This window comes from Bombina bombina, chromosome 4, assembly GCF_027579735.1.
Source record: "Bombina bombina isolate aBomBom1 chromosome 4, aBomBom1.pri, whole genome shotgun sequence".
Taxonomy (NCBI): domain Eukaryota; kingdom Metazoa; phylum Chordata; class Amphibia; order Anura; family Bombinatoridae; genus Bombina; species Bombina bombina.
Window position 1 is genome coordinate 554364880 of NC_069502.1, and position 14692 is coordinate 554379571.

General features: G+C 37.7%; 1 protein-coding gene across 2 annotated transcripts in view; it reads right to left on the minus strand.

The window, feature by feature from the left end:
- SNX14 (sorting nexin 14) overlaps positions 1-14692 on the minus strand; it is a 517711-nt gene that overhangs the window by 32693 nt on the left and 470326 nt on the right. The gene's annotated exons all lie outside the window — the stretch shown is intronic.

A 14692-nucleotide genomic window follows, 5' to 3' on the forward strand; every position in this document is an offset into this window, starting at 1 on the left:
CGCTGCAATAATGAATTCAGATATATTGCACATTATATTTTAGCCCATGTGACCTCAATCTTTGTCCACTTTCCATTCCGAGTAATAAAATTGTGAATACAAATATACCATTAGTTTGTGCTACGATTGTTGTGAATTGCGCCACAAAAAAACATAATTTATGTAAGAACTTACCTGATAAATTCATTTCTTTTATATTAGCAAGAGTCCATGAGCTAGTGACGTATGGGATATACATTCCTACCAGGAGGGGCAAAGTTTCCCAAACCTCAAAATGCCTATAAATACACCCCTCACCACACCCACAAATCAGTTTAACGAATAGCCAAGAAGTGAGGTGATAAGAAAAAAGTGCGAAAGCATAAAAAACAAGGAATTGGAATAATTGTGCTTTATACAAAAAAATCATAACCACCACAAAAAAGGGTGGGCCTCATGGACTCTTGCTAATATGAAAGAAATGAATTTATCAGGTAAGTTCTTACATAAATTATGTTTTCTTTCATGTAATTAGCAAGAGTCCATGAGCTAGTGACGTATGGGATAATGACTACCCAAGATGTGGATCTTCCACGCAAGAGTCACTAGAGAGGGAGGGATAAAACATAATTTATGTAAGAACTTACCTGATAAATTCATTTCTTTCATATTAACAAGAGTCCATGAGCTAGTGACGTATGGGATATACATTCCTACCAGGAGGGGCAAAGTTTCCCAAACCTTAAAATGCCTATAAATACACCCCTCACCACACCCACAAATCAGTTTAACGAATAGCCAAGAAGTGGGGTGATAAGAAAAAAAGTGCGAAGCATATAAAATAAGGAATTGGAATAATTGTGCTTTATACAAAAAAATCATAACCACCACAAAAAAGGGTGGGCCTCATGGACTCTTGTTAATATGAAAGAAATTAATTTATCAGGTAAGTTCTTACATAAATTATGTTTTCTTTCATGTAATTAACAAGAGTCCATGAGCTAGTGACGTATGGGATAATGACTACCCAAGATGTGGATCTTTCCACACAAGAGTCACTAGAGAGGGAGGGATAAAAATAAAGACAGCCAATTCCTGCTGAAAATAATCCACACCCAAAATAAAGTTTAACAAAAAACATAAGCAGAAGATTCAAACTGAAACCGCTGCCTGAAGAACTTTTCTACCAAAAACTGCTTCAGAAGAAGAAAATACATCAAAATGGTAGAATTTAGTAAAAGTATGCAAAGAGGACCAAGTTGCTGCTTTGCAGATCTGGTCAACCGAAGCTTCATTCCTAAACGCCCAGGAAGTAGATACTGACCTAGTAGAATGAGCTGTAATTCTCTGAGGCGGAATTTTACCCGACTCAACATAGGCAAGATGAATTAAAGATTTCAACCAAGATGCCAAAGAAATGGCAGAAGCTTTCTGGCCTTTCCTAGAACCGGAAAAGATAACAAATAGACTAGAAGTCTTACAGAAAGATTTCGTAGCTTCAACATAATATTTCAAAGCTCTAACAACATCCAAAGAATGCAACGATTTCTCCTTAGAATTCTTAGGATTAGGACATAATGAAGGAACCACAATTTCTCTACTAATGTTGTTGGAATTCACAACTTTAGGTAAAAATTCAAAAGAAGTTCGCAACACCGCTTTATCCTGATGAAGAATCAGAAAAGGAGACTCACAAGAAAGAGCAGATAATTCAGAAACTCTTCTGGCAGAAGAGATGGCCAAAAGGAACAAAACTTTCCAAGAAAGTAATTTAATATCCAATGAATGCATAGGTTCAAATGGAGGAGCTTGAAGAGCCCCCAGAACCAAATTCAAACTCCAAGGAGGAGAAATTGACTTAATGACAGGCTTTATACGAACCAAAGCTTGTACAAAACAATGAATATCAGGAAGAATAGCAATCTTTCTGTGAAAAAGAACAGAAAGAGCAGAGATTTGACCTTTCAAGGAACTTGCGGACAAACCCTTATCTAAACCATCCTGAAGAAATTGTAATATTCTCGGTATTCTAAAAGAATGCCAAGAAAAATGATGAGAAAGACACCAAGAAATATAAGTCTTCCAGACTCTATAATATATCTCTCTGGATACAGATTTACGAGCCTGTAACATAGTATTAATCACAGAGTCAGAGAAACCTCTTTGACCAAGAATCAAGCGTTCAATCTCCAAAATTTAAGGATTTCAGATCCTGATGGAAAAAAGGACCTTGAGACAAAAGGTCTGGTCTTAACGGAAGAGTCCACGGTTGGCAAGAGGCCATCCGGACAAGATCCGCATATCAAAACCTGTGAGGCCATGCCGGAGCTACCAGCAGAACAAACGAGCATTCCTTCAGAATCTTGGAGATTACTCTTGGAAGAAGAACTAGAGGCGGAAAGATATAGGCAGGATGATACTTCCAAGGAAGTGAAAATGCATCCACTGCCTCCGCCTGAGGATCCCGGGATCTGGACAGATACCTGGGAAGTTTCTTGTTTAGATGAGAAGCCATCAGATCTATTTCTGGAAGTTCCCACATTTGAACAATCTGAAGAAATACCTCTGGGTGAAGAGACCATTCGCCCGGATGCAACGTTTGGCGACTGAGATAATCCGCTTTCCAATTGTCCATACCTGGGATATAAACCGCAGAGATTAGACAGGAGCTGGATTCCGCCCAAACCAAAATTTGAGATACTTCTTTCATAGCCAGAGGACTGTGAGTCCCTCCTTGATGATTGATGTATGCCACAGTTGTGACATTGTCTTATCTGAAAACAATGAACAACTCTCTCCTCAGAAGAGGCCAAAACTGAAGAGCTCTGAAAATTGCACGGAGTTCCAAAATATTGATCGGAAATCTCACCTCCTGAGATTCCCAAACCCCTTGTGCCGTCAGATACCCCCACACAGCTCCCCAACCTGTAAGACTTGTATCTGTTGAGATTATAGTCCAGGTCGGAAGAACAAAGAAGCCCCCTGAACTAAACGATGGTGATCTGTCCACCATGTCAGAGAGTGTCGTAAAATCGGTTTAAAGATATTAATTGAGATATCTTTGAGTAATCCCTGCATCATTGGTTCAGCATACAGAGCTGAAGAGGTTGCATGTGAAAACGAGCAAAGGAGATCGCATCTGATGCGGCAGTCCTAAGACCCAACATTTCCATGCATAAGGCTACCAAAGGGAATGATTGTGACTGAAGGTTTTGACAAGCTGATATCAATGTTAAACTTCTCTTGTCTGACAAGGACAGAGTCATAGACACTGAATTTATCTAGAAACCTAAAAAGGTTACCCTTGTCTGAGGAATCAATGAACTGATTGGTAAATTGATCCTCCAACCATGAACTTGAAGAAACAACACAAGTCGATTCGTATGAGATTCTTCGAAAATGAGAAGACTGAGCAAGTACCAAGATATCGTCCAAATAAGGAAATACCAAAACCCTATTCTCTGATTACAGAAAGAAGGGCACCGAGAACCTTTGAAAAAAATTCTTGGAACTGAGGCTAGGCCAAACAGTAGAGCCACAAAACTGGTAATGCTTGTCTAAAAAGAGAATCTCAGACACTAAAAGTGATCTGGATGAATCGGAATATGCAGATACACATCCTGTAAATCTATTGTAGACATATAATGCCCTTGCTAAACAAAAGGCAGGATAGTCCTACAGTAACCATCTTGAATGTTGGTATCCTAACATAACGATTCAATAATGATAGATCCAGAACTGGTCTGAAGGAATTGACCTTCTTTGGTACAATGAAGAGATAAAATAAAACCCCAGCCCCTGTTCCAGAACTGGAACTGGCATAAATACTCCAGCCAACTCTAGATCTGAAACACATTTCAGAAATGCTGAGCCTTGCTGTGTCAACTGGGACACAGGAAAGAAAAGAATCTCTTAGCAGGAGGCCTTAACTTGAAGCCAATTCTGTACCTTTCTGAAACAATGTTTCTGAAACCAGAGATTAAGAACGGAATTGATCCAAATTTCTTTGAAGAAAACGTAATCTGCCCCATACCAGCTGAGCTGGAATAAGGGTCGCACCTTCATAGGTACTTAGGAGCTGGCTATAGGTTTCTATAAGGCTTGGATATATTCCAAACTGGAAATAGTTTCCAAACTGATACCGCTCCTGAGGATGAAGGATCAGGCTTTTGTTCCTTGTTGTGAGGAAAGGAACGAAATGATTATTTACCCTGGAAAGAAAGGGAAAGCAAAGTTGACTTAGAAGACATGTCAGTATTCCAAGTTTAATCCATAAAGCTTTTCTAGCTAAAATAGCTAGAGACATATACCTGACATCAACTCTAATGATATCAAAAGATGGTATCACCAATAAAATTATTAGCATGTTATAGAATAATAATAATGCTATAAAATTATGATCTGTTACTTGTTGCGCTAAAGCTTCTAACCAAAAAGTTGAAGCTGCAGCAACATCCGCTAAAAATATAGCAGGTCTAAGAAGATTACCTGAACATAAGTAAGCTTTTCTTAGAAAAGATTCAATTTTCCTATCTAAAGGATCCTTAAATGAAGTACTATCTGCCATAGGAATAGTAGTACATTAGCAGGAGTAGAGACAGCCCCATAACCTTAGGGATTTTTGTCCCAAAAAACTCTAATCTGTCAGATGGCACAGGATATAATTTGCTTAAACGTCTAGAAGGAGTAAATAAATTACCCAAATTATTCCATTCCCTGGAAATTACTTCAGACGTAGCATCAGGGAGATAAAACACTTCTGGAATAACTACAGGAGATTTAAAAACCTTATTTAAACGTTTACATTTAGTATCAAGAGGACCAGAATCCTCTATTTCTAATGCAAATAACACTTCTTTAAGTAAAGAACGAATAAATTCCATCTTGAACAAATACAAAGATTTATCAGCATCAACCTCTGATACAGAAACCTCTGAACCAGAAGAACCATTATCAGTATCAGAATGATGATGTTCATTTAAAAATTCATCTGAAAAAAAGAGAAGTTTTAAAAGACTTTTATGTATACTAGAAGGAGAAATAACAGACATAGCCTTCTTAATGGATTTAAAAAATAAAATCTCTTATGTTATCAGGAACACTCTGAAAATTAGATGTTGACGGACAGCAACAGGTAATGTAACAGTACTAAAGGAAATTTTATCTGCATTAATAAGTTTGACATGACATGCAATACAAATAACAGCTGGAGAAAACAGATACCAAAAGTTTATAGCAGACTTAGCTTGGTAGCTCCAGCACTGTGCAGTGATTTTCCTGTAGTATCTTCTGACTCAGTTGCAACGTGGAACATCTTGCAATATGTAAAAGAAAAAAAAAAAAACAACATATAAAGCAAAATTGATCAAATTCCTTAAATGACAGTTTCAGGAATGGGAAAAAAATGCCAGTGAACAAGCTTCTAGCAACCAGAAGCAATAAATAATGAAAAAATGACGCAACTTCCGGCGACACGTATGACGCCGGAAACGGAAAAGAATTTTTGCGCCAAAAAAGTCCGCGCCAAGAATGACGCAATAAAATGAAGCATTTTCAGCCCCCGCGAGCCTAACAGCCCACAGGGAAAAAAGTCAAATTTTTGAGGTAAGAAAAAATATGATAATTCAATGCATAATCCCAAATATGAAACTGACTGTCTGGAAATAAGGAAAGTTGAACATTCTGAGTCAAGGCAAATAAATGTTTGAATACATATATTTAGAACTTTATAAATAAAGTGCCCAACCATAGCTTAGAGTGTCACAGAAAATAAGACTTACTTACCCCAGGACACTCATCTACATGTTTGTAGAAAGCCAAACCAGTACTGAAACGAGAATCAGTAGAGGAAATGGTAAATATAAGAGTATATCGTCGATCTGAAAAGGGAGGTAAGAGATGAATCTCTACGACCGATAACAGAGAACCTTATGAAATAGACCCCGTAGAAGGAAATCACTGCATTCAATAGGCAATACTCTCTTCACATCCCTCTGACATTCACTGCACGCTGAGAGGAAAACCGGGCTCCAACTTGCTGCGGAGCGCATATCAACGTAGAATCTAGCACAAACTTACTTCACCACCTCCCTTGGAGGCAAAGTTTGTAAAAACTGATTTGTGGGTGTGGTGAGGGGTGTATTTATAGGCATTTTAAGGTTTGGGAAACTTTGCCCCTCCTGGTAGGAATGTATATCCCATACGTCACTAGCTCATGGACTCTTGTTAATTACATGAAAGAAAATAAAGACCAATTCCGCTGAAAAATAATCCACACCCAAAATAAAGTTTAAATCTTATAATGAAGAAAACTGAAATTATAAGCAGAAGAATCAAACTGAAACAGCTGCCTGAAGTATTTTTCTACCAAAAACTGCTTCAGAAGAAGAATACACATCAAAATGGTAGAATTTATTAAAAGTATGCAAAGAAGACCAAGTTGCTGCTTTGCAAATCTGATCAATCGAAGCTTCATTCCTAAACGCCCAGGAAGTAGAAACTGACCTAGTAGAATGAGCTGTAATCCTTTGAGGCGGAGATTACCCGACTCGACATAAGCATGATGAATTAAAGATTTCAACCAAGATGCCAAAGAAATGGCAGAGGCCTTCTGACCTTTCCTAGAACCGGAAAAGATAACAAATAGACTAGAAGTCTTTCGGAAATTCTTAGTAGCTTCAACATAATATTTCAAAGCTCTAACTACATCCAAAGAATGCAATGATCTCTCCTTAGAATTCTTAGGATTAGGACATAATGAAGGAACCACAATTTCTCTACTAATGTTGTTAGAATTCACAACCTTAGGTAAAAATTTAAAAGAAGTTCGCAACACCGCCTTATCCTGATGGAAAATCAGAAAAGGAGATTCACAAGAAAGAGCAGATAATTCAGAAACTCTTCTAGCAGCAGAGATGGCCAAAAGAAAACAAAACTTTCCAAGAAAGTAATTTAATGTCCAGTGAATGCATAGGTTCAAACGGAACCTCTTGAGAAAGCCCGTTCGTAAACGGGGGAAACGCGTTGAAGTTAATATTGCTATCTGTTTGGTGATTTTTTGAGAGTACCTGCATTGGCGGTCGACTGAGGGGGGTCCAGACTTCACTTGGAGGGCTTGTGGTCTTTGGTCCGGTCAGCATTGCCTTGCACATCTCTATAAACCAAATGCAAGTTTTATCATAAACATTGTAAGTGCAATTCTGTTTGTGTGTCATATCCGCTATTGTTAATAAACTCACTTGAATCCGGATGCGCTTTTTTGTTTCTATCTTTTATGTCAATCTTGTTGCTGGTGGAGTGCTTGAGATCTCCGCATCTGAAGAGCAGCATCGGATAGTGCTGCATATTGCGTGGCAGTGACGTCATCACTGGGCGTCTCAGAGGATCTTTGCAAGCGAGGACGCTAACACCGGAGCTCCTGTCTTGTGTTGGAGCCACAGTGGATCAGGCTATCTGACGGAAAAACTCTAGGGTACAGCATTGGAGCAAGCCTGCTATTTCCTTGGAGGACAGGCTGTGTATAACGGAGGTACTTTATCTGAACAATTGTGTTGATATTACAGACTGCAACCACTGGCCTACATTGAGACTGTTATTTATTTATTAGTAGCCAGTATACAGGAGGTTGTAATTTTGAGGGCAGCCTATTTAGCGCGGAGTGTTTTTCTGTTTGTGTTCAAACGGAAGAGCTTGAAGCGCCCCCAGAACCAAATTCAAACTCCAAGGAGGAGAAATTGACTTAATAACAGGTTTTATACGAACCAAATCTTGTACAAAACAATGAATATCAGGAAGAATAGCAATCCTTCTGTGAAAAAGAACAGAAAGAGCAGAGATTTGTCCTTTCAAGGAACTTGCAGACAAACCTTTATCCAAACCATCCTGAAGAAACTGAAAAATTCTCAGAATTCTAAAAGAATGCCAGGAAAAATGATGAGAAAGACACCAAGAAATGTAAGTCTTCCAGACTCGATAATATATCTTCCTAGATACAGATCTACGAGCCTGTAACATAGTATTAATCACAGAGTCAGAGAAACCTCTTTGACTAAGAATCAAGCGTTCAATCTCCATACCTTTAAATTTAAGGATTTGAGATCCTGATGGTAAAAAAGGACCTTGTGACAGAAGGTCTGGTCTTAACGGAAGAGTCCACGGTTGGCAAGAAGCCATGCGGACAAGATCTGTATACCAAAACCTGTGAGACCATGCTGGAGCCTCCAGCAGAAAAAACGAGCATTCCTTCAGAATCTTGGAGATTACTCTTCGAAGAAGAACTAGAGGCGGAAAGATATAGGTAGGATGATACTTCCAAGGAAGTGACAATGCATCCACTGCTTCCGCCTGAGGATCCCTGGATCTGGACAGATACCTGGGAAGTTTCTTGTTTAGATGAGAAGCCATCAGATCTATTTCTGGAAGTCCCCACATTTGAACAATCTGAAGAAACACCTCTGGGTGAAGAGACCACTCGCCCGGATGTAACGTTTGGCGACTGAGATAATCCGCTTTCCAATTGTCAATACCTGGGATATGAACCGCAGAGATTAGACAGGAGCTGGATTCCGCCCATACCAGTATTCGAGATACTTCTTTCATAGCCAGAGGACTGTGAGTCCCTCCTTGATGATTGATATATGCCACAGTTGTGACATTGTTTGTCTGAAAACAAATGAACGATTCTCTCTTTAGAAGAGGCCATGACTGAAGAGCTTCTGAAAATTGCACGGAGTTCCAAAATATTGATTGGTAATCTCACCTCCTGAGATTTCCCAAACCCATTGTGCTGTCAGAAACCCCCATACAGCTCCCCAACCTGTCAGACTTGCATCTGTTGAGATCACAGTCCAGGTTGGAAGAAAAAAAAAAAAAAGAAGCCCCCTGAACTAAACGATGGTGGTCTGTACCACGTCAGAGGGTGTCGAACAATCAGTTTTAAAGATATTAAATGAGATATCTTTGTATAATCCCGGCACCACTGGTTCAGCATACAGAGCTGAAGAGGTCGCATGTGAAAATGAGCAAAGGGGAACACGTCCAATGCAGCAGTCATAAGAACCTAGAATTTCCATGCATAAGGCTACCAAAGAGAATGATTGAGACTGAAGGTTTCGATAAGCTGAAACCAATTTCAGACGTCTCCTGTCCAACAGAGACAGAGTCATGGACACTGAATCTATCCGGAAATCTAAAAAAGGTTACTCTTGTCTGAGGAATCAACAAACTTTTTGGTTAATTGATCCTCCAACCATGTTCTTGAAGAAACAACACTCATAAAAAGCTGGAAAGGATCTTTCCATTGAAAATGAGCAAAGGGAATTGAATCCAATGCTGTTAAAACTTCTATGCATATAGCAACTGAAGGAAATAATAGAGACTAAAGGTACCGACAGACAGAACCCAATACAAATTGCCCCTTGTCTGATAGAGACAAAGATAGTGACATAAACCATCTGGAAACCTAAAAAAAGGTGACCCTTGCGTGAGGAATCAAGAGCTTTTGAAAAAAGATCCTCTAACTATGTCCTGAAGAGTAAGTGAAACATATGAGAATCCGCATCCTCAGGAAATAATCTGAATGAAAACAGAAAAATGAAGAATACGCATTTATTGTATCTAAAGAAAACAAATAATGCTATCAATGACCACAAAAAGGCAAAATAGTTTGAATAAAACTCCAAAACCCAGGTCCTAGAAAAGGAACTGGAATAAAAACCCCAGAAGATTCCAGGTCTGAGCAGCGCTTGAACCCCATGGGTACCCAGCCATGCCTCAACAGTATCCAAAATATATAGGACAGAAACACACTGAAAGAAAGTGTTAGCCTTACTGGAATAAAATCAAAGAAATTTGGACAAAATAGAACCAAATAAATTTCAAAGAAGTCTTAACCTGCCCCTTACCAGCCAAGCTGGAATACGGCACGTGCATCGCAACATTAGGGAGCTAATTTCGAACCCCAATTAAAAACATGTTACTTAGGAAAGAACTCAGGATTCGTTCCTTAATAAGAACAACCAAACTAGTATAAGCTTAAAGTTTTAGTCTTAGAACTCAATCTTGAAGCCCTTGAATCCAATTATAATTGATTACCTTAGAACAAAAGAAATATGGATTTTCTTTTTTTTTTTTTAAAAATCACAGAATTCTTCTACCTAAAATAGCTAAAGACATAGATTAACCCTCATTTGCGAATATATTCAATAAAATGAAGACACAAATGAAGTCATTAGCATGATAGTCCAGTTTAAAGTACCAGTCAAAACAGAGGACTTGCAAAATGCAAAACAACAAGACAAATGCAACGGCACCTAGTCTAGTAAATGTTGTCCCTTAACAATGCTAAAATAAATCATGATCTGATACTTGATCTTAAAGTAAACAGAAAAAATGAAGCAATTGCAATATCACAGGACCAAGAAAAGTACCTGAAACTAAATAATTTTCCAAAAATAAGATACAACTATATAAAGGAAAATAAATACTATTTTGCTATAAAAACAATAGCATAATTAGTAGGAGTAGAGATAGCTCCAATAAATTGGAGAACCCTCCAAATTGAATTTAACTGCTGACAAAGAATATAGTTTAAAAATAAAAGAAAATTCTCAGCCTATTCCATTCCCTAGTATGGGGAATTGGAAAGAAAACCTCTGAAATCACAGAAGAAATAAAAAGGCAGAAATAGTGTCAGCTAGCTTAAAGAACTAGTTACCTTAATATCCAAAATAATCAACACCTCTTCAATAAAGAACAAATGTACTTTAATAATAAAAAAAATTATATAAAAAAATAGATTTGTTAGTGTCAATATCTGATGAAGAGAATTTCTGAAAGAGAAAAAAACATCATCAGAGAAGGATAAATCAGTATGTTGTTGGTCATTTGAAACTTCAATAATTAAAAAAGAAGTGAAAAAGACCTAAAAATCGTATTAGAAGGCACGAAGTCAGACATAGCCTTAATCAGAAAAAATATTTCTTATAAATCTTCTAAACATTTCTTGCACTTAAGAATGGAAATGTATAAAGCATAAATACTAATGGAATCTGCATGTAAAAGTATATCATAATAACTTATTACAAACCATAGCTAAAGATAAACATTTATAACATTTAAAATAAATGAACTTAGCTTTGGTAGAACTGAAACTCAGTTAAGCATTTTTCCAGAAGTGGCTTCTGACTCAGGGACAAACGGAGACATCTTGCAATATGTAATAGAAAAAACAACATATAAAACAAAATTGATCAAATTCCTTAAATGACAGTTTCAGGAATGGGAAAAAATGCCAGTGAACAAGCTTCTAGCAACCAGAAGCAATAAATAATGAGACTTAAATAATGTGGAGACAATAGTGACGCCCATATTTTTTAGCGCCAAAAAAGACGCCCACATTATTTGGCGCCTAAATGCTTTTGGCGCCAAAAATGACGCCACATCCGGAACGCCGACACTTTTGGCGCAAAAAAACGTCAAAAAAATGACGCAACTTCCGGCGACACGTATGATGCCGGAAACAGAAAAAAAAATTTCCGCCAAAAAAGTCCGCGCCAAGAATGACGCAATAAAATGAAGCATTTTCAGCCCCCGCGAGCCTAATAGCCCACAGGGAAAAAGTCAAATTTTAAGGTAAGAAAAAAATTGATTAATTCATATGAATTATCCCAAATATGAAACTGACTGTCTGAAATAAGGAATGTTGAACATTCTGAGTCAAGGCAAATAAATGTTTGAACACATATATTTAGAACTTTATATAAAAGTGCCCAACCATAGCTTAGAGTGTCACAGAAAATAAGACTTACTTACCCCAGGACACTCATCTACAAGTAGTAGAAAGCCAAACCAGTACTGAAACGAGAATCAGTAGAGGTAATGGTATATATAAGAGTATATCGTCGATCTGAAAAGGGAGGTAAGAGATGAATCTCTACGACCGATAACAGAGAACCTATGAAATAGACCCCGTAGAAGGAGATCATTGAATTCAAATAGGCAATACTCTCCTCACATCCCTCTGACATTCACTGCACGCTGAGAGGAAAACCGGGCTCCAACCTGCTGCGGAGCGCATATCAACGTAGAATATAGCATAAACTTACTTCACCACCTCCATAGGAGGCAAAGTTTGTAAAACTGATTTGTGGGTGTGGTGAGGGGTGTATTTATAGGCATTTTGAGGTTTGGGAAACTTTGCCCCTCCTGGTAGGAATGTATATCCCATACATCACTAGCTCATGGACTCTTGCTAATTACATGAAAGAAATGAACGTTTGTGTCAGTTTCGTTTCTGAGATATTGCACATTATATTTTAGCTCATGTAACCTCAATCTCTGTCCTCTTTCCACCCCATGCAAATAAATAAAAAAAATACCATTAGTTTGTGCTGCAAAAATTCAATAATCTATCATCAAATCTGCTTTACGGGTTCATCTTCAACTAGCTGGGTCTGTTAGAAATGAGGTCTATCTATCTATCTGAAATGAGGGAGTTAAATGCTTCCCCAAAGGAAAAGGCATATACCCCACTGAGCTAACCTGCAAGTCAGCAAGTGTAACCTGCTGAGTCAAAAGAGAGAGAAGGAACTTGGTTCTGTCCAACCTTTGATGAGAAAGCTACCATTGGAGGGCATCATTAAGGAGCGTCTGCCTTGAAAGTATTAAAGAGTAGGGGAAACTCACTTGTAAGTTAGGCTAAGATAAAGGATAAGTAATAAGAGGCGCCCAGACAAGGATAGAATAATAAAAGCCATCACCAAAATGTAGTGCAAAAATGAGAACTGAAATGCATTGTTCCTTTCCAATTTTGTAGAAAACTAATTTATAACATTTTTTATAGAAAATAATCTATTACAAGGTTTCTCTCAAGTGTTTCTTCTCCTTTTAGTTTTTGTAACATAATATAGTGAGATTAGAGAACTGGCACTAGATCGTGTGAGCTAGTGGAATAAAGGATAATATATCCGGTGCTGATCCCATAAATCAAATGTACAAAGAAGTGAGGATATAAGAGACCCTCAAAGTAGGGGTATGTTAGCACTCATTCCTACTAATAAGTAAAGATATAAAAAATATTAATTTTATTATTCAAAGTTAAAAACTAAATATAGTTTATGTGTCAAAGTGGCCTTATATAAACTGATAGTACCTATACAACTTACAAAATAAAGTCACCTTGTCCCCCTGTTTCCTGACTGATAACTGCTCCCTCGGCTTCAGGTGACAGGGACAAGAGACTATAAAATTAAAGAAGTTAAAACCAAAGATAGTGCACCAAGGTGCTTACTATTTACAAAAACGCGTTTCGGCTGTGTATAGCAGCCTTTTTCAATGTGGTATGGACAAGCTGAGGCCCGGGTGCCACCCCTTCTTGTAGTACTAAGCAGCCTATGATTTGACCAATCACACGTAAGGGGCGAGATACGCCCCATAACGCACCAATGGCTGACACTTAACAACGGGGCTTGTATATAGTCTGCCTTCTCATTGGTTAATGCGTACAAATAATGACTTACACGATCGATGTAATATCCACATTTTCTAGCACATAATTTGACCCTATTATTATGAATCATTAAATTTAGTATTATTTAAATTAAAATCTAATTTAAGAGGAATCCCTTGTGGTATGTGTTTCAAAGGGAGCGGAGATTCTCTGTGCTGGTACAAGTCGCGTCTTTAATTCTCTGTATGTGAAGCTGTTTAAGTCTGTGAATCTTCAGTCATGCTACTAGTGATCAAAGTTATCCTTACATAGAGCTTCACTTATACCGTTGATGATCAACGGTTTAACAGTGACAGTTCTCACTGTGTTATTATATTGATTCACCAATAAATGTGCTCCTCTCATTCCCTCAGATATCACAAGCAACCAGTGTAGCCAAAACACTTTCTGTTAAAACATTCTGGAAAACCTAATTCTTTTAAATGCTGGGGCCTAGAAAGGGTTAAGCCAGGTATTAGAGGAGGTGATACAGAAAATGTTCTTTTAAGGAAAGAAACAGGATGGATCTTTAGGCTCAATTCAGTCACTCCACATGGAATGAATGAAGCAAATAATTATTGGGTATTCCTTTAAGGTCAATAAAGTTTTGGATGAATCTCTGTATGTCATATGATATCCTGATGGATCTGAATTATTATCCCAATCTTTTACCCTAATTATGCTTAACTTAAGTTATGTGATATCCATATGCTATTCCTAGGGCTACTCAACCCAAGTGCTAAAGGAATTAAAGTAGAATACAGTGTGTGGAATCTTTATCTATACACTGAATCGCATATGGATTTTACTTAAAGCTTATTCTCTTACCTAGTTTATAGATTGGGATCATAGTCCTTGTGCTGCCCATAGTACTTAAAGCCAAGCTATCTGTAACTTGTAAGCTTATGAGACAGATTAAAGGTTATGAAAGTTTGCTTAAGGGTATTTAACAACTTTAGGATACACCATATTTATATGTATTTTCATACTAATTATGTGGTAATGCCCGTAGTTGCCCCCTTAATACTAATTTCAATTTGAATCATAACCGTGACCATAATACTACACACTAGCTTAATGTTGCAGATCGATAATTATATACCCATAGAGATACTATTGCCACATATATGACGTTGTAAAGGCAACTTGCCTGTAACAACATCAGGCAACAAATACACAGCTTTCACTATTGACCCCTGTCTATGTCTAAGACAAATCGGGTTGCTT